General features: G+C 46.8%; 1 protein-coding gene across 2 annotated transcripts in view; it reads left to right on the plus strand.

The window, feature by feature from the left end:
* The first annotated feature begins 13741 nt into the window (after nucleotides 1–13741).
* Nucleotides 13742–22783, plus strand: part of TMEM40 (transmembrane protein 40) — a 33019-nt gene continuing 23977 nt past the window's right edge. The window contains exons 1-2 of one of the 2 annotated variants that reach the window (XM_072720254.1): nucleotides 13802–14152; nucleotides 21077–21273. The gene's annotated coding sequence lies outside the window, so the exon portion shown is untranslated. Of the gene's footprint in view, nucleotides 14153–21076; nucleotides 21274–22783 lie in introns of both variants that reach the window. The other variant, XM_026016944.2, reaches the window with a different exon arrangement.

Raw genomic sequence — 22783 nt, forward strand, 5'->3', positions numbered from 1 at the left:
AGCGGAATAAGGTGTGTAGTCTAATTAGTGGTATTGTGCTGATGTCAATCTGGCTTTGCTATTGTACTATAGTTATATAAGATGTAAGCATTGGGAGAAACTGGGTGTATCTAGGGAAGCCCAAGCTGTATTATTTTTCCTGCTTCCTGTGAGTCTATAATTTGTATCAAAATAAAGTTTTTAAAAATCTATCTCTGCCATTAAGATTCCTAGATTGAATTTCTTACAGCCCAATTTGTTCAAGTGGCAAAACTAGTCCATTTATATTCGTTACGATTACTGATATGGTTGGTGTACCTTTATCCTCACTTATATTCTATTTTGTGTAATTTACCCTACCTTTTCTTTGCTATTTCCTGCTTTATTGATCAAATTTTCTTTGTCCCTTCCTTTTTTCCCCTTTGATGGAAGTTGTGCATTCTATCTCATTAGTTTAGGGATTATCTTTAACATTTTTACAGATGAACTTGATTTACTGAAATCCAAATATAATTTATAAGTTAATTAATAGGGCAGCCCGGGTGGCTCAGCGGTTTAGCACTGCCTTCAGCCCAGGGCGTGATCCTGGGATCCCGGAAAGGAGTCCCGCGTCGGGCTCCCTGCATGGAGCGCGCTTTTCCCTCTGCCTGTGTCTCTCATGAATAAATAAATAAAATCTTTAAAAAAAATAAGTTAATTAATACCTCTACTCACATCCTGAATAATACAAGTATCTTACAATATCTTAACTCCAATATCTCCAGGCTGTTGTGTATCATTGTTTATTATAAATTTGAATTCTACCTTGTATTTATACATCTCAAGTTATGTGCTATTTCCGAGAACACTTACTTAGATTTACCCATGTTTACCAATTCTTCTTTTTTTTTAAAAAAATTATTTATTTATTTATTTATGAGAGACAGGCCCTGGGCTGAAGGCGGCGCTAAACTGCTGAGCCACCCGGGCTGCCCACCAATTTCTTTACAAAAATTTCTTCACAACAATTTCTTCTTTGATTCTTTCCTTCCTTCTGTGTTCAATTTCTTTTTTTTCCCTTATTTTTTTTTAAGATTTTATTTATTTATTCATGAGATACACACAGAGAAAGAGAGAGACAGAGAAAGAGAGGCAGAGGCAGAGGCAGAGGCAGAGGCAGAGGGAGAAGCAGGCTCCATGCAGGGAAAGGAGCCCGTCGTCGCAGGACTCCATCCCAGGTCCCCAGGATCACTGTTTGGGCTGAAGGTGGCGCTAAAACCGCTGAGCCACCCAGGCTGCCTTTCTTTTTTTCTTGATATAGGAAATCATGAAGTTTTTTTTCAGCCAAAATCTGGGAATGATAAATGTATTCATTCTGTCTGACAACGTCTTTGCCCTTAAATATTTAGATGGATTTAGAATTCTAAGTTGATAGTTACTTTCTTTCAGCACTTTGAAGATATGATTCATTATTTTTTGGTTTATATTGTCTCAATTTACATGTCTGCTCTCATTGTAACTAACCTTTCCATTAGTACCTCATGATCAAATGTTGCTACTCTGACTCCTGCCATCACCTCCACATTCTAATTGGAGTATATACTTTCATTTACAATCTATTGGCCACACACAGGTATTAGAGGACTAGAAAATGTAGTCTTTATTCTGGCAGCCATGTGCCAGGTATTACCCTAGAATAGGGGTCAGAACTGGTTCATTCCTGAACTTTCCACCAACAGGTACCCCATAGGTATCTGAAGATGGGTTTCGTCAACCAATCTTCCTCCTCATACGGGCCCATGGTCAGGGCTTAAAGTGTTGCCTGAGGAGAAGACCCAGGCAGCAGAACCAGCCTCTTCCCCCCAGACACAGCCCTCTGCCCAGAGGTTATTTCTCTTGGTCCTGTGAGGAGGTCAGGCTGCTCCCCCTAGGTCCCACTTCTGTTTGGATCTCAGCAGGGCTCTCTGCCCAGCTCCTGGCATTCCATGTTGTGAGATCCCAGGCCATTTCAGAGGGGACCTGGATGAATTCTTTCACCTTCTATTGCAGAATTAAAAAGAAACACTTATTGGAAATGCCTGGGTGGCTCAGTTGGTCAAATGTCTGCCTTTAGCTCAGGTCATGAGCTCAGAGTCCTGGCATTGAGTCTGGGCTCCCTGCTCAGCAGGGGAGTCTGCTTCTCCCTCGGCCTCTGCACCACTACCTCCTGCTTGTACTCCCCCCACCCCCGCCCTGCAAATAAGTAAAATCTTTTTAAAAATAAAATAAAAAACACTTATTGCACACTCCCACACACGTTGTCCTGTGGGTAGGTGACTTCTCCATTTGCCCTCTGAAGAAGATGAGGCTCAGAGAGGTTAAGCAATTTGACTAAAGTCACACAAACCAGCACCAGAACTCAAATTGAGGTCTTCTAGCTCTCAGTTCTGGCCTATTTATAAGACTAAACTTCTTTCTGAGATGGAGAAAGGTGTTTGTGGCTTGAAGAAAACAAGATTGAATTCTTGTTCTCTCACATAATTGAGGAGTAAGTGAGGTTTCTGGGAAAGGGTGTCAGACTCCCAACCGTGGGGGGGAAGCCAAGGACCAAAGGGAGTGTTCCTTGGAGTGTTTGCCAGGTAGTCAGGCCATCTGCAGGGCACAGGAGGTTATAAAGGCAAGCTGATTAGAGATACACCTTAGAGCAACTACTTTGGGGGAAGAAAAAGCTAAGTTTGAGTACCCTCTAGCTGTGTGAGCTTGGGCAGATGACTCAATCTCTCTGTGCCTCAGTTTCTACATTTATCAAATGCAAATAATAGCACCCACCTTGGGAGGTAAAGATTTTAGTAGAATACCTGGCGCATGGCAAGCCTGCACTAAATGGTAGCTGTTAGTTTTTGCTGTTTTATTATCATGACACCTAATAGGGGAGACAGACACTGACGTGAGATGGCTGAGGGAAGGATTATGGGGACACAGGAGAGAGGGGTCGGACGTCTGAATCAGGCCTTAAGGAGCCAAGTACATCCTCCAGGCAGACCACCAGGCTGCCATTCCAGACACACAACCTTGTATCTCCGCATCCTCAGACTTCATCATTGGCCATCCTGGGCCTGCCCCTCATGCCCACAGGACAGGTGCGTCGTGTGACATCTGAGCTTGAGCTCAGTCCAGACAGTATTTGCAAGGGAGTCAGTTTCCAGAGTTCTTAGAATTCCGTGGCCGAAGGCACTGTCTCCTCCAGCAGACACAAACTATTTGCAAACTCTTGGTCTTAGATCTCAAGATGCTCTCAAAGCTTCCTTTTTAAAAATCTTCCTCCCATGGGCAGCCTGGTGGCTCAGCGGCTTAGCACCGGCTTCAGCCCAGGGCCTGATCCTGGAGACCCAGGATCAAGTCCCACATCAGGCTCCCTGCATGGAGCCTGCTTCTCCCTCTGCCTGTGTCTCTGCTTCTCTCTCCCTCTCTGAGCTTCTCATTAATAAATAAATACAATTAAAAAAAAAAGAACTAAAAATCTTCCTCCCTTCCTTCCTTTTGTCCTTTCTTCCCTTTCTTTCTCCCTTCTGCCTCTCTTCTTTACATTCTTTCTTTCTGTCATAGGGGTTAACAACTCACACTTCTCTATTTAGAGATTGTTGAACCCCTCCTCAAGAACACGACTGTACTTGAGGGTCAGACAACACCGGGGTGGGTTCACAGTTCACAGCTGGAGGTTCCAGGATGGTGTCTCTAGCTAGCAGTCTCCCAGTATCTAACTGCTGAATACCTCCACATGGGTTCAAACAAAGACATGGAAGCACAGTCCAGACACTATTGAAGAGCAGCATAGGGACGCCTGGTTGGCTCAGTGGTTGAGTGTCTGCCTTGGGCTCAGGTTGTAATCCAGGAGTCCTGGGATCAAGTCCTGTATCAGGCTCTCTGCAGGGAGCCTGCTTCTCCATCTGCCTATGTCTCTGCCTCTCTCTGTGTCTCTCATGAATAAATAAAATCTTTAAAAATAAAATAAAATAAAAGAACAGGATAACCTCTCTGATGCTGTGGAATGTGGGCCCAGTGACACACTGTATTCTTAAAGACTTTTATGATGGTGACTTCAAACACACACAGTAGAAAGGACTGTATAATGAACTCCCACCTACAAGCCACCCAGCTTCCACTCTTATCAACATTAGCCAATGGTGATTCCTCTCTCCCCCCTCCCACATTTTACCCATTGCTGGAATGCTTTAAAGCACACCCCAGACACAGTGTCACATCACTGGTAATCACTCTGCATCACCAACAGATCACATTGTTTTTACATAACAGATGTGTTATCATCACACCTAACAAAAATAACAATGAATCTTTTTTTTTTTTAATTTTGTTTATTTATTCATAGAGACACAGAAAGAGAGAGAGGCAGAGGCACAGGCGTTACACAGGCAGAGGGAGAAGCAGGCCCCCTACAGGAAGCCCGACGCGGGACTCGATCCCAGGCCTCCAGAATCACACCCCAGGCTGCAGGCGGCGCTAAACCGCCAGGTCACTGGGGCTGCCCAAAATAACAATGAATCTTAAGTAATAGAATATTTAATTTGTATTCAAATTTCCCAGATTGTGTCAAGGATGTCCGTTTGCATTTAGTTTCTTAGAAAAGTATATTATCACTCTGCTGCTACAAATAGGGAAACTGAGGCTGCCCTCCCACAAAGTCACAGAGTTAGTAAATAACAGATCTATTTTATATGGAAGACACTGTCTTAGATTTTTACTCTGTACTGCTGACTCAAAGCTTCAAAAGCCCTAAGAAAGAGAGGGGTGGGGGGGGATCCCTGGGTGGCTCAGCAGTTGAGCATCTGCCTTCAGCCCCGGGCGTGATCCTGGAGTCCTGGGATGGAGTCCCACATCAGGCTCCCTGCATGGAGCCTCCTTCTCCCTCTGCCTGTGTCTCTGCCTCTCTCTTTCTCTCTCTCTCTCTGTCTCTCTGTGGCTCTCATGAATAAATAAATAAAACTTTTAAAAAATAATAAAAATAAAGAGAAAGTGAAAGAGGAGAGTGAGGGAGGGAAGGAAGGAGAGGAAAAAAGAAGGAAGGAAGGAGAAAGAGGAGCCACTGCCATCTGGAAGCTGGCCTGGTGCTCACAGTTGGGCCATGCTATTCTCTGCCAGGACACAAGCAATTTCATGGAACACCAACCTTGTGTAAGATCCCTCTGGGGCCATGATAGAGACAAAGCAAGGCCATTTCACAATTGTGTCTCAACCCAGACAAAACAAGGTCCCTGTGCCACCCACAAAATACTAAGCACCCTTCTGTTGGCTAAAATCACTGTGACTGCTACATCTTTATGGATCATAGCTTCCCTCCCTGTAGATGAGATTTATCAAGATGTCTCATCATGGAATTGCCCCACCTTTCTGGTAGCATTCAATCTAGTGAACCCTTCCTACCTTAGGCCCTCCCCTAAACCATCCAGCCAAAGCACCAATTTTATAATGGGTTCTTTCTAGTACCCTCTATGAGGACACCACATGGTCACCAAAGGCATGTTCTCCCTTGCCTCTGTGAGTAGCAGCAAACCCAACTTGTTTAACTACAGGTGGTTCCAGTAGCCTCTGGCTGGAACCCCAAATGGGGTTCCATTTGGCTCTGAATTCTGTAACTGATATTTCCATATGTTTTGTCTGCCAGACCACCTGTAAGGCAGAGAGACAGGAAATGCATCATATCCCTTTGTAAAAGTTCCAGCTGATGGGGACTGGGTGGCTGAATGGTTGAGCATCTGCCTTCAACTTAGGACAAGATCCCAGGTCTGGGGATCGAGTCCCGCATCTGGCTCCCTTGAGGGGCCTACTTCTCCCTCTGCCTGTGTCTCTGCCTCTCTCTGTGTGTCTCTTATGAATAAATAAATAAAATCTTAGAAAAAAATAAAAAAGCTCCAGCTGAGTGCTGGTCAGAAACTAGCTCCCAGTAGGCCCTCAAGATGAGACCAGATTCACCCCTAACCTCTGTACCGAATCCTGCCATCTTGGGTGGGGTCAGCCCCAGCTGTCCTGTTTCCCTGGAGGCCAGTTTCTGGGGCCCTTGCTCAGAGCAGCAGAGTTCCATTTTGCTTGTGTCCTTTCTATTCTGCAAATGAAGGGCATTGCTCTTTGGCCAGACCTGTGGGGACCCAGGCCCTGAATAAACCCCCATCTGATGGGAAGCTTTATTCATTTCTCTCCCTCCCCTGATTCTCTGACCTGCAGGAAAAACAAACCCTAAGGACCCCACGGCCCATACTCAGCCAGAGGACCCAAGGTCCCAAATCACTTCTCTCCCTTTCTTCTTCTTCTTCTTCTCCTTCTCCTTCTCCTTCTTCTTCTTCTTTCTTCTTCTTCTTCTTCTTCTTCCAAGATTTTATTTATTTATTCACGAGAGATACACAGAGAGAGACAGAGACAGAGACAGAGACAGAGACCCAGGCAGAGGGAGAAGCAGGCTCCACGCAGGGAGCCCGATGTGGGACCCAAACCCGGGTCTCCAGGATCAGGCTCTGGGCCAAAGGTGGTGCTAAACCGCTGAGCAACCCGGGCTGCCCCTCTCCCTTTCTTCTAATGGCACCACAACCTCCCAGGAAAGAGGAGTCCCCTACCCCATCCACGATTGTTACTGATCACTTTTCTCCAAAGGAGTGTTGCTTCTTTCCTTACCTGAGGGCGGAATGTTTATTCCTATGGGATCCATTGAATACACCAGATTTCTCTCTTCTTTCCCTACATAAAGCCAGACTCAGGGCTGAAAGGAAGGTGCTGCCAGGAGTTTGGTAACTGCGGTTCAACCCTAAATCTAATCATTTCATCACTGTGTGACCCGAAGCAAGTTACTTAACCCCTCAGGGCCTTAGCTTCTCCCATGAAGCTCACTACATAGTAGCTGCTCCAGGGTCAGACCCTTCTCTTGCCTGGAGGAAGGAGTACATTTTCTGAACACAGGGTCCTTTTGGGAGACTGGCTCATCTTCAGGAGCAGACATCCCTCTTCTTTGACTGACAACCTCAACTAGGGCACCAGCCCTAGACCGTGCTGTGAGCACCTGAGATGACAGTGGAGGGAAGAGGGGTGTCTCTTTTTCTACAAAGTGGCGTGATCACTGGGCTGAGGGTCAGGAGGTCTAGGTTCTAGTCCCACCTCTGCCCCCAAACTCCCTGTGCATTGGTGGTCAGGTCCTTTTAATCTCTGGATCTCAATTTCCTCATCAGTAAAATGTGTTGGAGAATGCTTGTTCAGGGTGTACCTGGGTGGCTTAGTGGATTAAATGTCTTCCTTTGACTCAGGTCATGATCTCAAAGTCCTGGAATCCAGCCCCATGTTGGGCTTCCTGCTCAGCGGGGAGCTGGCTTCTCCCTTTCCCGCTCCCCGAGCTTATGTTCACTCTCTCTCTGTCAAATAAATAAATTAAATCTTAAAAACAAAACAAAACAAAACAAAAGAATGCTTGTTCAGTCTGCATCCTTGTTCAGCTAGGTCCTGAGAATTAGAAGAAAGACTGTTTGGCACTTTGAAGGGTAGCACTTGAATTGGGAAAAAATATTTGCAAACCACGTATCTGACAAAGGATTTGTATCCAGCATATGTAAAGAACTCTTACCACTCAACAGTAAAAATACAAACAATTGAATTAGAAAACGGGCAAAAGACTTGAATAAAAATTTCACCAAAGAGGGTATACACAGATAGAAAATGAGCACACGAAAAGCTGTCCAATGTTATTAACCATTAGGGAAAAGCACAATGAGATTCATCAGAAGGACTCAGATAAAACATGGCAAGAGGGGCACATGGGTGGCTCAGTGGTTGAGCATCTGGCTTTGGCTTAGGTTGGGATCCTGGGGTCCTGGAATCGAGCCCCACATCAAGATCCCTGCAGGGAACCTGCTTCTCCCTCTGCCTGTGTCTCTGCCTCTCTCTGTGTCTCTCATGAATAAATAAAATGTTTAAATCTTAAAAAAAACAAACAAACACAGCAACAGCATCAAATGCTGGCAAGGATCTGGAGAAACTGAATCACTCATACATGGCAGATGACAATGCAAAATGGTACGGCCACTCTAAAAAAAGATTATGGCAATTTCTTAATATACTAAGTGTGTAATTACCATATAACTTAATAACTGCACTCATGGGCATTTATCCCCAGAGGAATAAAAATTTATTTTCATGCAAAAGCCTGTATATGAATGTTTGTAACAGCTTTCTTCATAATAGAACTGGAAACAACCAAGTGTCCTTCGGTGGGTGAATAACTAATGATCTGTGGCACATCTAAGCCATGGAATAGTTTCAGCAATAAAAAGGAATAAGCTATTGATACACATAACGACCTGAATGAATCTAGCAGAGAAGTATGCTGAATGAAAGAAGCTAATCCCCAAAGGTCACATACTATATGGTTCCCTTTATATAACTTTCTTGAAATAATGAAATTACAGAAATGGAAAAGAGATTAGTGGTTGCCAGGGATCAGAGAGGGGGAAAAGTGAGAAAAGTGGGGTGGTTCTCAAAAGGCAGCTTGAGGGATCCTTGTAGTAATAGAAATGTTCTGTTTTTTAACAGTATCAATTACAATATCCCTGTTGTGAAATTGTCCTGTAGTTCTTCATGTGTTTCCAGTGGGGGAAGCTAGATAAAGGGTAAATGGGATCTCTGTATTATTTCTTAAAACTGTGTGCAATTATCTCAAATAAATAATTATCTCAAGTATATTATAAAAAGTTTAATTAAAAAACAACAACAACAACAACAACAACAACAACACACATGGTCAGACCGAGGTAGTTTTTTCTAGAAATCAAAGGGACCATTTTCTGGATCTGTTTGTTCCCCTGAAAGAGATTTCTAGAGACGGTTTGTACTGTCACCCTCCAGTGTTTGTCAGACTGGGTTCCCTGGGGCCCTTGGGTTCTAGTGGGCACTCCAGGGGCTGCCTACTAGGCCAACAGGGATGCCAAGCAGATGTTCCCATCAACAGCCCCACAGCCCCTACTTCAACTAGAAAGAAATCCACCCTAGTCTGGTAGTTTGTGTTGAATTTTATTTGTCAAAAGGATATTTCAGCTTAAATGAAAAAAGAGAAAGTTTGAAAGCCACTTAAATTGAGTCCAAATCCTTCCTTTTACATTTATCAGAAGGAGCTTGGGTTAACTCCCCATCACCCCCCAATACCACTCTCTCTTTATTAATTTTTAAAATTTAACTTTAGTCCTCATTCTTTAAAGCAGGCATAGGGACCCTGAAATCTGAGAGTTAAGAGTGCTGTCAGGGTCACCAGATCCAACCTCTGCCTTCAGGTGAGGCTGGTTTTCATCCTGCTCATTTTACTGGCGAAACAACTGAGGCCCAGAGGCTAGTGTGAATCATGCTTAATCTGGATTTAGGAATATTTTAAACTCCATCTCAAACAGCATCAGCTTCAGCTGTTTCTCAAAGAATATGCAGTTGCAAAGATTCCAGTCTAGGCCAGAGGCTGACTCTTCAAACATGGATTTCAATGACATATGGAGTGGCTTCTATACCAGAAGTTTATTTTATTTTATTTTATTTTTTATTTATTTATGATAGTCACACAGAGAGAGAGGAGAGAGGCAGAGACATAGGCAGAGGGAGAAGCAGGCTCCATGCACCGGGAGCCCGACGTGGGTTTCGATCCCGGGTCTCCAGGATCGCGCCCTGGGCCAAAGGCAGGCGCCAAACCGCTGAGCCACCCAGGGATCCCTAAACCAGAAGTTTAGGTTGAAGTTTGTGCATGGAAGAGTGGGAAAAGTCCCAGCTTTGAAGTCAGGGAAAGCTGGCTTTGAATCCTGACCCAGCCACTTTCTGGTTAGTTATGTGACTCAGAATAAACCATTTCAGTTCTCTGACCCTCCATTTTCTCATCTATGAAATGGGGCCAATGCTCCTCAATTTAGAGGATCCATTTAAAATGTTTCAAGGTGATCAAAACAGGCCTGTCCTCACAGACATCCATTTGGTGACTAAGCAAACACTCACGGAGAGAACCAGGTTCCTGAGTATTCCTAGTAGGAGCACATTCCTTCCCCCCTACGCCTGCATGGCATAACTCTCAGACCTAAGAAGTCACTGGGAAGTTGCCATCTGCTTGAGGGATCCCAGTGGCCTCATCATCGGAATGCTGAGGCATCCTGAAGACTGACTGTGTGTAGGCACTGCTCCGAGCACTTTATACAAATAATGTCACCAGTGATGGGGACTGCCATCTCCCCATGTTTATGGATGTGGAGAGGGAGGCTGAGCTTTCTGTTGCTCCCAGAGTCACGTGCTTTGCTGAGTCAGGTGGGCCCCCCAGTTGGCAGTTCTGGAATGTAGGGAAGCCTGATGCCACGCTCATCTGCTGAGCTGGCTTCCCTGGGGCTGTCAGCTGTGCCCACAGGACGGTGGGAGGTTGCCTTCTGAATCACCACCCCTCCCTACACACACACATGGGGCAATGAGTTCACCTCAGGAGGGGGCTGAGCTGGGGCCTCCCTTCTGCCTCCAGCTGCCTTGTCTGCAGCCCTGGCAATCTACCTGTGTCAGAGATAGGAAATGCCCTGAGATTGTGCCTCCATCCTGGGTTAGGTTCATACCACCTGGTGTTACAGGTGAGGCAGGAAGTAAACTCTTCATTTGCTCAGAGAGAAGAATCTTCCTCTGGGATTAGAAAGCAAACAGAAGGTGAAGACCCAGTTTTTTTTTGAGCACTTACCATGTGCCAGTCATTGAAAACTTTAAATGATACAAAGTATTCTCCAGTCCAGTGATTTTTTTTTTTTTTTTTAAGATTTTATTTATTTATTCATGAGAGACACAGAGGGAGGCAGAGACATAGATAGGCAGAGGGAGAAGCAGGCTCCTTCTGGGGAGCTTGATGTAGGATTCAATCCCAGGATCCTGGGATCACACCCTGAGCCAAAGGCACTCAACCACTGAGCCACCCAAGTGCCCCTAGTCCAGTGGTTCTTTTTATTTTTTTTAAGATTATTTATTTATTTATTCATGAAAGACAGAGAAAGAGAGAGAGAGACAGAGACACAGGCCAAGAGAGAAGCAGGCTCCCCATAGGGAGCCCAATGCAGAACTTGATCCCAGGTCCCCGGGATCATGCCCTGAGCCAAAGGCAGACCCTCAACCACTGAGCCACCCAGGTGACCCTTGTTTTTTGTTCTTTAAAGATTATTTATTTATTGATTGAGAGAGCACGAGCTAGGGGGAGGAGTAGAGGCAGAAGTAGACTCCCCACTCAGCAGAGAGGCTGATGCAGGACTCCATGGCAGGACCCAGGATCATGACCTGAGCCAAAGACAGACACTCAACCGACTGAGCCACCCAGGAGCCCAGGGACCACATTTTGAAAGTAACTAATCAGTTCAACTTCCTTTCCCCTGCTTAATGGTGGTCTTCAACTTTCTTCTTACATACCTCCGGGGATGGAGGATCCATTGTCTATTCTGTCAACCTATTTCATTTCTGGGTAGTTCTTACTGTAAAGACAGGAACTTTTGTGTGTGTGCTTGTGTTGAGATGAAAACTAACTCTATGTCTCTCCCCTGCAGCCCATTCTTTCTGCCTCTGGACTACATGGTCTCACCAGACAGGAGCAGCTGGAAGGGAGAGGAGACCTATAACTAGACTGAGGGTCTCCCTTACCCTCACAGTCCATCAACCTAGCCGCCCGCCTGTTCTACCTTCTAAATCAGGGCTGTCCATCAGGAATATATTGTGAGTTCTATGTACCTACAAAAATTTTTAAATTTTCCAGTAACTACATCAAAAATAGCAAAAAGAAGCAGGTGGAACTATTTTTTTTGGAACTAATTTTAATAACATATTTTCTTTAACCTAGTATATCCAAAATATCAACTTGTAACAGGTAACTAATATAAAAATTATTAGTGAACTATTATATATTCTGGTTTTTCATAGCAAGTCTTGGAAATCCAGTGTGTGTGTTACACTTAAAGCACATCTCAATTTTGACCAGCCACATTTCAAGGGCTCCATAGCCATACGTGGCTGGTGGCTAATATTTGGGACAGTGCAGTGACCCTGTCCCTGGTCCTTATCTCTCCTGTTATGGCTCGTGCTCACCTGGATGCCTGCCCCTCACAGCTTCACCAATCTATAACACAGCAGCCAACTAGTTGTCTAAATGTAGATTTGATCATATTCCTCTTTTATGACTCCCCATCACTCTCAGGATAACATCCAGCCTCCTTGGTCTAGCTCTCCAGGCCCTGCCTCTAGATGCTTTCCGTTCTTCCGTCCTCCAGCCCCTGACTCTCCTGCTGTTCTGAGTTATTTCCAGATCCTCAATACAAGCAGTGCCTCTTCCCTCTAAGCCTTTGCACATGTGGTTCCCTCCGCCTGGAATGCCCTTGCCTCACTTCTTGGGCTTCCCTTTCAGATCATTCATTCAACAAAATTTATTGAGCACCTACCATGTGTCAGACACTGTCCCTAGGTCCTGAAGCAAACAATACATAATGGGGAAATGCACATAACAAAAAACATATAGTATGTAAGATGGCGATCGATAAAGCAGGATGATGGGGAAAGGTGGTGCCACCCCTACTTTGTACAGGGTGGTCAGGGAAGGTCTCTCAGAGAAGGTGACATCTGAATTGAGACTTGAAGAAGTGAGGAAAGGAGCCAGGTGGCTATTTGGATAAAAGCATTCTAGGCAGAGGGAACAGCCAGTGCAAAGGCCCTGAGGGTGGAACCTAACTGGTGTTTGGGGCATGTTCCTGGTCGTAGAGGGGCAGAGCGAGAAAGGGAGTCATTGAAATTCAGGCAGGTCATAGAGAACAAAAGGTGGGTCCCAGATGGTAGACTGCTCTGTAAGAACTTGAGTTTTATCCTGAGTGAGGTGGGAGCCCTGGAAGGGTGCTGAGCAGAGGAGGAACATGAGCTGACTTAGGTGTTTTGTTTTTTTTTAAGATTTTATTTATTTATTCATTAGAGACAGAGAGAGAGAAAGAGAGAGAGAGAGAGGCAGAGACACAGGCAGAGGGAGAAGCAGGCTCCATGCAGGGAGTCTGATATGGGACTGGATCCTGGGACTCCAGGATCATGCTCTGGGCCAAAGGCAGGTGCTAAACCACTGAGCCCCACTGAGTCAGGGATCCCCACTGACTTAGGTTTTAACTGGATCCCTCTGGTTGCCATGATTAGGACAGTTACTAGGCTGAGGGCAGAAGCAAACAGACTAGTGATCATATTGGCTGGACCAGGGTGGTTGCCATGGAAGTGGAGACAAGAGGTTGCCTTTGGGATATGTTGAAGGTGGAGCCAACAGGGTTTTCCAGATATGCCAGATACAGAGTATGAGAGCGCAGAGTCAGGGATGACTCTGAGATTTTGGCCTGAGCTTAAGATGCAAATGACTCTTCCAGGAAGCCCTCCTGGGAACCCACAGCTCCCTGGGCCTTGCCCTCTTGGGGCCTGTCATGGCCTGTCTCTAGCTGGCCTGGGTGCTCCCCAGGACAGTGTAGGACTTGTTTACTGTCCTACTTCCAAATTGATCAGTAAGCAGCAGAGGCAGGCTGAGCTGGGGTTATTCTTGGACTCACTGTAGGTCAGTCCCCCCCACACACCCCCTTGGGACCTGTGTTTTTCCTGTCTCCACAAGGCAATGGATATTCTAGCCTTTGCCCAGTTTCCTCACCAGGAGAGGGCACCGCCAGTCCCATTCACAGGAGTCCCCCAGTCCTCTGAGCCCTGGGACCTCCCGTCCTGCTGCCTCACCCCTTGGGAAAGCATTGGGTTGGCCCACACGGCTGGGTCCTGAGTCAGACTCACCAACGAGGTGGGAATCTGGAACACACCCCACCTTCTCTGTGCCCAGAGCGTGGCCCAGCCGAGGGCGCTGCGACTACCCCCTCCATCGCTGCCTCCTGAGTCAGCAGTCGTGGCCCTGCCCAGGGCGCGGGTCTGAGGGTTTAGCCGCCCCATCTGCGGTGCCTGGGGTGTCAGGAGGAAGACTCCAGTCAGACAGGAAGGCCTGGGGCCGATAGCACCAGCAGGAAGGAATGCCACCCGGGTGAGCCACTGGGGCCCCGGGCAACTCACGCGCCGCCCCTCCGGGCCACGGGGGCGTGGCCTGGCCGCGGCCGCGCTCTTCCCTGCGCTCCTGGCATCTGCACAGCGCACACGGCTCCGCGGGCGGCCCACACCGGCCTCCGGACCACAGGTAATGGGACACGAGCCGGGTGAGGGGCGAGTGGAGTGCTGATCTTTAGGAGGACAGGCTCTTCCACCGGCCTGACATTTTGGGGTGCCTCGGTGGGCCTGGATTGGATCCCAGCTCTGCGCCTGCCCAGCTGGCTGAGCACCTGCCTCCTCCTCTAGAAGTATCGGGGGAGGATGACAAATATGCACCTCCCTGGGGTGTCTTGAGGCTGCGGCCAGGCCAGGTCCTGCTACAGCAGGTGACCCAACTCCTGTTTCTGTCGCTGACCTGCTGCAGGACCTTCAGAAAAAAAACTTTGATGGCTCAGTTTCCCCATTTGTAAAGTGAAGAGCCAAACTAGGGCTCTGAAGGCTTCGCCCACTCTGCCTTTGTGGAACCAAACGCTTGGGAAGACGAAGGTGTTTCCCCTCAAAACGTCCCAGTCTCTGTGCTTGACCCACAAGCGAAGGCCGCTGCCTTCCCGGCCGCTCCGAAGGCGCCCTCCTGCCCGGCCTGGTGGGCTGGAGAGGATGAGGAAGCCAGTCAGCTTTGGGCTCAAAAGCCAGTCAGCTTTGGGCTCAAATGCACTTTTGGGGAGAAAATGCTGAAGAGGCAGAGCCAGGCCTTGGGGGAGGGGAGCCCCGCCCCTCCCTGTCCCGCTCCCACCCCCCCACCTGCACCAGGAGCCCCACCCCCACCCCCACCCCCACCCCGCGCTCCGAGGGAGCATCCCAACCCCTCTCCTCTCAGTTGGCCGTCAGGCCTCCAGCCAATCCGATTTCTTTTTAAGGGGGGTAAGAAAGATGATAGGCACGTGCTGGTTATTTTATCCTGCTTTGTTTAGAAACTGCCAGAAAAATGTTGAGTCAGGAGTGCGTGTTGGTGGGGAGTTGCGGTGAGGGAAGTGTGCGGTGTTTTGTTTTGGGTCCAAACCAAACAGATCTATAAATAATGGGATCCCTCTTGTCTCTGAAACTCATCGAACTGGGGCTGGTGTAGCCCTCTGAAACGCCCGGGTACCTGTGCTCTCAAATCCTCTCCAGGCCACTGTAAAAGAGCGCTCTCTCTCCCGCATGGGCTCCACCCTGGGGATGTGCTGGGCATCCCGTTGCCAGAGGCCTCACTCCACTTTCATAGCAACCCTATGGGGGGGCGGGGGGAGGCCTCGTTCTTTTTTTTTTCAGTAACAACTTTATTGAGATCTCATTCACATGCCATCAGATTCACACTTTTAAAGTGTCCAAGTCAGTGTTTTTTAGTAACTCTATATTCACAGAGTGGTGCAACCACTATCTAATTTAGAATTTTTGTCATCCCCAAATAAACCCCAGACCCTTTAGCAGTCACCCTGCATTTCCTCCTTCCCATGACAACCACTAACCTACTTTGTGGATTTTATCTGTAAGGATTTGCTTATTCTGGACATTTTATATAAATGGGATTATATCATAATTTTGGCTGGCTTATTTCACTTAGCATCATGCTTTCAAGGTTTACCCATGTTGTAGTCTGTTATCAGCATTTCTTCCCTCTTTCTGGCTGAATGGTGTTGTACGATTGTATCACATTTTGTTTATTCATTCATCAGCTTGGGTTGTTTCCACTTTGTGGCCATTATGAATAAAGCGGCCGAGGACATTGGTATATGAATTTTTGTGTGGACATAGGTCTTCACTTCTTTTGAGTGTATACCTAGGAGTGAACTTGCAGGGTCATATGGTGAATCTATGTTTGACATTTTGAGAAATCACTAAACTTTCCCAAAGTGGCTGTATCATTCTACAATCCCACCAGTTGTGCATGAAGGCTCGAAATTTTCCACATCCTTGTCTGCCCTTGTTATTATCTGGATTTCTTATTGTAGCCATCCTAGAGAGTATGAAGTGGTATTGCATTGCGGTTTTGTTTTGTTTTGTTTTTCAAGTTTTATTTATTTAAGTAATCTCTACACCCAACATAGGGCTCAAACTCATAACCCCAAGATTAAGAGTCATATGCTCTTCCAACTGAGGCAGCCAGGTGCCCTCTCATGGTGGTTTTGATTTGCATTTCTCTTCATAAAAAGATGTTGAACATCATTCCAAGTGCTACTGCCCATTTCTTCAGAGAAATGTCTGTTCAAATTCTTTGACCATTTTAAAAGTAGGTTGTCATTTTATTGTTGAGTTGCAGGCATGCCTTTTTTTCCAGGGGAGGATTCTGAGGCTCTGAGAATGAATGTAGCTGCCATGCAATGATCTCAGTCTGTGGAGGATAGCACTGGGAACTGAATCCAGGTCTGTCTGACATTTAAGACCGAGCAATCTCCTTCTCTTAAACTGGATGCCTCTTTTCTGGTTTTTGCTGTTGTCAATTGCATATGTGTTGGTGGGGAGGGAGGGAGAGAGAGAGACCAGAGAAAAAGATGGAAAAGGGAGAGGAGACAGACAGAGAAACTTAGATGACAGAATGAGAAAGGAGGCTGGACTGGCTCTGGCTGTTTAAATAGGCACCCACCTTGGAGAGTCAGCTGGGGAAAACCTTTTAAAAGCTTTTGGTTTAAAAAAAAAAAAAAAGAGCTTTTGGTTTCTTTCCATTAATCTCCAAATGTTGTGGGGGGAGGGGCTCAACAATTTTTATTGGGGGGCACGCTCCCCCCCTAGTTTTTCTTAGTCCCTAAATCTGAAACAAATCTGATTCAGCCCCAAAACCCAAACAGGGACCAGCATCCCAGCATCCTCTAGTGTCTAACTGGGTCTAAGGATCTGGAGTAATGGTTGTCACACTTTTTTTTTTTTTTAATTTTTTGAGAGAAAGGAAGAGAGAGAGCTAGAAAACTGGGCAGGGAAGGGAGTGGTGCAGAGGGAAAGGGATAGAGATAATCCTAAGTGGGTTCCATAACCAGCATGCAGAGCCTGACACAGGGCTCTGCCCCACGATCCTGAGATCACAGCTTGCACCAAAATCAAGAGTCAGACACCCAGGCAACTGAACCACCCAGGTGCTCCTGCCACACTTTTTTTTTTTTAAATTTTAAAGATTTTATTTATTTATTCATGAGAGACAAAGAAAGAGGCAGGGACCTAGGCAGAGGGAGAGGCAGGCTCCCCGCAGGAAGCCTGAGGCAGACCAGACCGATTCTGGGACTCCACGATCCTGACCTGAGTCAAAGGCAGGTGCTCAACCACTGAGCCACGCAGGCACCCCTCCTGCCACACTTTTTGATTGTACATACTTCTCAAGAAAAATGGTTTAGGGACATCTGGGTGGCTCAGTCAGTTAAGTATCTGCCTTTGGCTCAGGTCATGATCCCGGGGTCCTGGGATCGAGTCCTACATTGGGCTTCCTGTTCAGTGGGGAATCTGCTTCTCCATCTGCCTCTCCCCACCCCTTGTGTGCTTGCTCTCTCTCTCTCTCTCTCTCTTTCTCCCTCTCCCACCCCTCTCTCAAATAAATAAATAAAATCTTTTTTAAAAAAGAAAAATGCTTTAGGCACCCCCAACAGATGCGTATTTATAGATTTAGAAATGATATACAAATACTGTGATGATTAGCTAATGTCCAAAGGTCCAATATACACTCAGTGTGAATTTAATCACCAACAACAGTGGATGGAAATCCACCTTGCCAGTAGTTCTATTATTATTTCAGTAAGCCATACCGTGTGTATGAGATCCCATTCATCATTGTTTTCAACATAGTAAGGTGGCTGATGATGGCCTCGAGTGGGGAGCACTTTTGTCTGTCCAGCACTTTTCCTGTTGCTCGCTTGCACTCTCTGGATTAGAGTTATCTACATCCGTGGTTCTTTGCAGGGACTCTTTGAAGCCACTCATACACTCTGCAGGAGCTGATTCAGTTAAAACGCATTGTTCGATGCTCAGATCCACCCCACCTGGCACCAGGGTGCCGCAATACATTGCAGTAGGCTGACCATAAAGAAATGAAAGACAGGACCGCAGCAGACCTGTCTGCTGTGGAGCTTCCCCTTGGCCTTGGGAACCCCACTTAGTAGGCATGACATTCAGTGCCTGAGAGGGTGCACATCAGGGTTGAACTAGATACTGTTAGTGATTTTTAGTTAAAAGTTAAGTAGGAATATGGGACGCCTGGGTGGCTCAGTGGTTGAGCATCTGCCTTTGGCTCAGGGCGTGGTCCTGGTCCTGGAATTGAGTCTCACATCCCTGCAGGGAGCCCAACATGGGACTCCATCCCTGCACTCTGAGATCAGGCCCCAAGCCGAAGGCAGACACCCAACCGCTGAGCCACCCGGGCATCCTGGAATCCCGGGATCAAGTCCCATATTGGGCTCCTTGCAGGGAGCCTCCTTCTCCCTCTGCCTATGGCTCTGCCTCTGTGTGTGTGTGTGTGTATACTCTCATGAATAAATAAATAAAATCTTTTTTTAAAAAGGAATTTTAGAAAATTACTTTATATCTTGAGCTGGAATCTGCCCTGGTGACATCCCGAGGTCCTGACCTCTGGAGCTCAATAGCCCTATCTAGTCCCTCTGTCCTGCAGGAAGCCCTGTGAACACTTGGGGATGGTGACCAGGTCTGTCCATGCAATGCTTATCCCTACCTAGGCTTAGTGCCCTACTCCTCCAGACATTTCTCTTGGGTTTGATCTTAATATCCCACATGTCCCCTGGATTATCTCTGTCCAGACTCTATTCTGTTCAGAACCCAGGATTGAACCTAGGTTGGGAGATGGTGAGATATGGATCACCTTCTTCACTATAGACTATGTCCTTCTGTTGATATGACCTAAAACTGTTAGCTTTGCTCTGTAGCTTTATCACCTTGTTGGCTCATATTACACTTTAACAAACATTGCTTATGCACCTACCATGTGCTAGACACCAAGTTAGATGATTGTGCTGACATTTATTTACCGTTCAGAGGGTCTTTTAGAACTCCAAGGTCTTTCTGTATGAACAGCCTTCAACCAATCCTCTCTCTGCACAGACTTGATTTTGTCCCTTTTTAGTTCACCCTAGGTGCCACCCTGCACTGTTCAGAGGCAACCTCAGGCCCTGGCTACTTTGTGGGGTGTGCTGTGGCCCAAAGGGTCATATACATTCATAACAGGTCCATCTGGTGTGTGGTCAGCTGGCTAGGCAGCGTGGGTTGTTATCTCACCATTAAACTGCCTGGATGGACTGGGGATAAGATGGTGGAGGAGGTGGAAACTGAAGCATCTTCCTTCTTTCCCTCTGTGAGGTTCCCCTCACGCTTGACTTCAGACTCAGATCTGAGTTCATATCTAGACGTCTTGCTGTGTGACCCTGGGCAAGTTCCTTTCCCTTTCTGGGCCTCAGTTTTGGTCTCCTGGCTACAATTCTGTGGACCTATAGCTTGGAGAAAGGGAGAGGTCGCCAAACCTGGGGAGCTGGGGTGGGGGTGGGATGGGGTGAGCATGGGGCAGGAAAGGGGAGAGTGTGGAAGAAGAAGGGGTATGAACAAGTAGTATAAAGTGAAGAGGGAGTTGCTAAAGAAACTCTGCTAGGCTAGCACGTCTCTAAGCTCTTAATTCCAGTGCTTTATGACTTGTTTTTATGACTATGAAGCACTTTGTCTAAGCCAGGGGCTAGAATGTAAGAGAGAGCAAGAAAAACACGATTCCTATTCCCAGGGAGCTCAGAAGTAAAGTCCTTTTAATTTCAATTCTCATAGCAACCATGCAAGACAATGACACTGATCCCTATTTTACAGACAAGGAAACTGAGTCTCAGAGAAGTGATTTACTCAAAGTCATGAAGCTGAGAAGTAAAGTGATAAAGCATGAATTCAAAAGGCTCTGTCAGCCCCCATTAAAGCAGTGACTTAATCAAGATACCTCTCAGTATGGGATCCCTGGGTGGCTCAGCGGTTTAGCACCTGCCTTCGGCCCTGAGTGTGATCCTGGAGACCCGGGATCCAGTCCTGCATCAGGCTCCCTGCATGGAGCCTGTTTCTCCCTCTGCCTGTGTCTGCCTCTCTCTGTCTCTCATGAATAAATAAATAAAACCTTTTTTAAAATTTTTATTTATTTATTTATTTATTTATTTATTTATTTATTTATTTATTTTTTAATCTTAAAAAAAAATACCTCTCAGTATAACGTTCTGGCAAAAGGGCATGGTAATTTTACCATGTACTTTCCTACCCACAACCCCATACATGCATTCCAAGATATAAATAACATAAATGACATTATTCTCTGTCTTGTAGATGAGAATAAGAACCTAGAAGGGAGTGCTGCGCCCGAGGGCCCAGGGTGAGTTGGAGACAGGGCCAGGACCGTGTTCTTGATCTCATGACAGCTGACTCAGTTTCTTCCCCACCCCCACCCCAACCCCTGCCTGGGGTTGTTGGGAGGATTTACCACCCACACCTTGGGACCCCAAAGCTGGTGAAAAGACCATTTCTGTTCCATCCCCCTCGTTTCCGAGGGTCTGTTCTGATTTATTCCCCTCCCCAACTGTCCTGATGGAGGTGGAGGAACTCCGGATGAGGGAATTGGCACTGCAGCAGTGCCCAGGCTGGGACTCTAGGGTGGAGAGGCTGACCTGGAGAACGTCAAGGATTGAAGCAGACGGCATTTCCGAAAGCTGCGTCAGACTATACTGAACCACGTTCTGGAGTAAAGGACTGTGCACTTGCATGTTTTGGGGAAGGGTTGGAATTAATAGTGTGAAAGAGCTTTTTCTCCTGCAGCCCTTTTCAGAGTCTTTATTATTATTTTTAAGATTTTATTTATCTGACAGAGAAAGGGAGACGGTGAGCACAAGCAGGGGGAGCAGCAGAGGTAGAGAGAAAGCAGGCTCTTCATTGAGCAGGGAGCCTGATGTAGGTCTCGATCCCAGAATCCTGGGATCATCATTCAAGCCAAAGGCAGATGCTCAACCAACTGAGCCACCCAGGTGCTCCTTTTCAGAGCCTTTAATACACAATCATACAATCATACTTTTTTTTTTTTTTAAAGATTTTATTTATTTATTCATGAGAGACACACAGAGAGAGGCAGAGACACAGGCTGAGGAAAAAGCAGGCTCCATGCAGGGAGCCCGACGTGGGACTTGATCCCAGGTCTTCAGGATCACTCCCTGGGCTGAAGGCACTGCTAAACCACTGAGCCACCCCGGCTGCCCGCACAGTCATACATTTTGGAGCTGCAATAAGGTGGGTATGGAAAGCAGTGATGGAAAGCAGTGTTGAACCAACTTCTTTGAATACAAAATCTCCTTTTTTCTTGGAGCATTCCAAGGGCCTCTGTTCCCTACAAGATACCATATATCATATGTATCTTATTATTAGAACATGCTGTTCTGGGCTTTCCTGCAGGTCTTTGGAACCCTGAGTTCCAAAGTTCTTTGCTGACCAGATGAATCATGAAAACCAGGGGAGCACTAGTTTCCTAGAATGTCAAAGCTGGAAGAAACTTGTAGAGGGCAGCCCAACCTCTACACACGGTGAAACTAAAGGCCAGGGCATTCCAGCAATGTGTTTGGAAGGGCAAGGCCAGAGGTAGGCAGGGAGACTATTTTAACACTTAGGGGAAAAGTTCTGGTGGTCTGAGTGGACCACACTCTGCCTAGCAGATGTTGCCTTTGTTAAAAATGCAGACTTCCCCTAGCCATATCCTAACCCTAACTTGGCTCCTAACACCAGCCCCCGAGCAGGAACCTCCAAAGGAAAGAGTCCGGGGAATCTGCCCTGTCAACTGTGCTCCTAAGGGAAATTGGATCATCAACAAATGAGGAAGACATTGAGCATGAGCAAGGGGAGGGGATACTCTTATTTATTAAGTGCCAGTATTCTAGGCTTGTTATGGGCACAGTATTATTTAATCCCCACAACACTCATGGGGACATATATTAATACTCCATTTTATAGAGGAGCCAGGCATCTAAGGGACAGGAATAAGAACACAGTCATAACCAACTCCAAAACCCCCAGTCACCTTATCAGATCTCTTGGGAGGGAGGCAGTAGGAACAGAAAAGCCAGGCCTTCTTGAAGGAAAAATGGGATAAACTGAGGCTTTGGCTATCTGGGGAGAAAGGAGCCAGGGCATCCTTCTATCTTTGAAGTTTGGGGGGCTCCCAGGAGCATGGTGGAGCCAGAGAGGGAACCTGGTTTAAGAAGGAAGATGTGGGGGCAGCCCGGGTGACTCAGCTGTTTAGCGCCGCCTTCAGCCCAGGGTGTGATCCTGGAGACCCAGGATCAAGTCCCACATCGGGCTTCCTGCATGGAGCCTGCTTCTCTGCCTGCTTCTCTGCCTCTCTCTCTCTCTCTCTGTGTGTGTGTGTGTGTGTGTATGTGTGTGTGTGTGTCTCATGAACAAATAAATAAAATCTTTAAAAAAAAAAAAAAAGAAGAAGGAAGATGTGGGGCACCCGAGTGGCTTAGTGGTTTAGCATCTGCCTTCAGCTCAGGTCGTGGTCCCAGGGTCCTGGGTCCTCCCCCTCAGGGAGCCTGCCTCTCCCTCCTACTATGTCTCTGCCTCTCTCTGTGTGTCTCTAATGAATAAGAAGGAAGACATTTAGCCCCTGCAGGGCTCCAGGCTGTGGCAAGCACTAGGGTTAGAGACTGTGACAGCCTGAGTAACCGCCCCCAAAGATATCTGCATCCTAATCTCTGGAAACTAAGGTTACCTGGCAAAGGAGAATTAACAATCCAGGGGGAAGTAA

The sequence above is a fragment of the Vulpes vulpes genome, chromosome 9, assembly GCF_048418805.1.
Source record: "Vulpes vulpes isolate BD-2025 chromosome 9, VulVul3, whole genome shotgun sequence".
NCBI classification, from domain to species: Eukaryota; Metazoa; Chordata; class Mammalia; order Carnivora; family Canidae; genus Vulpes; species Vulpes vulpes.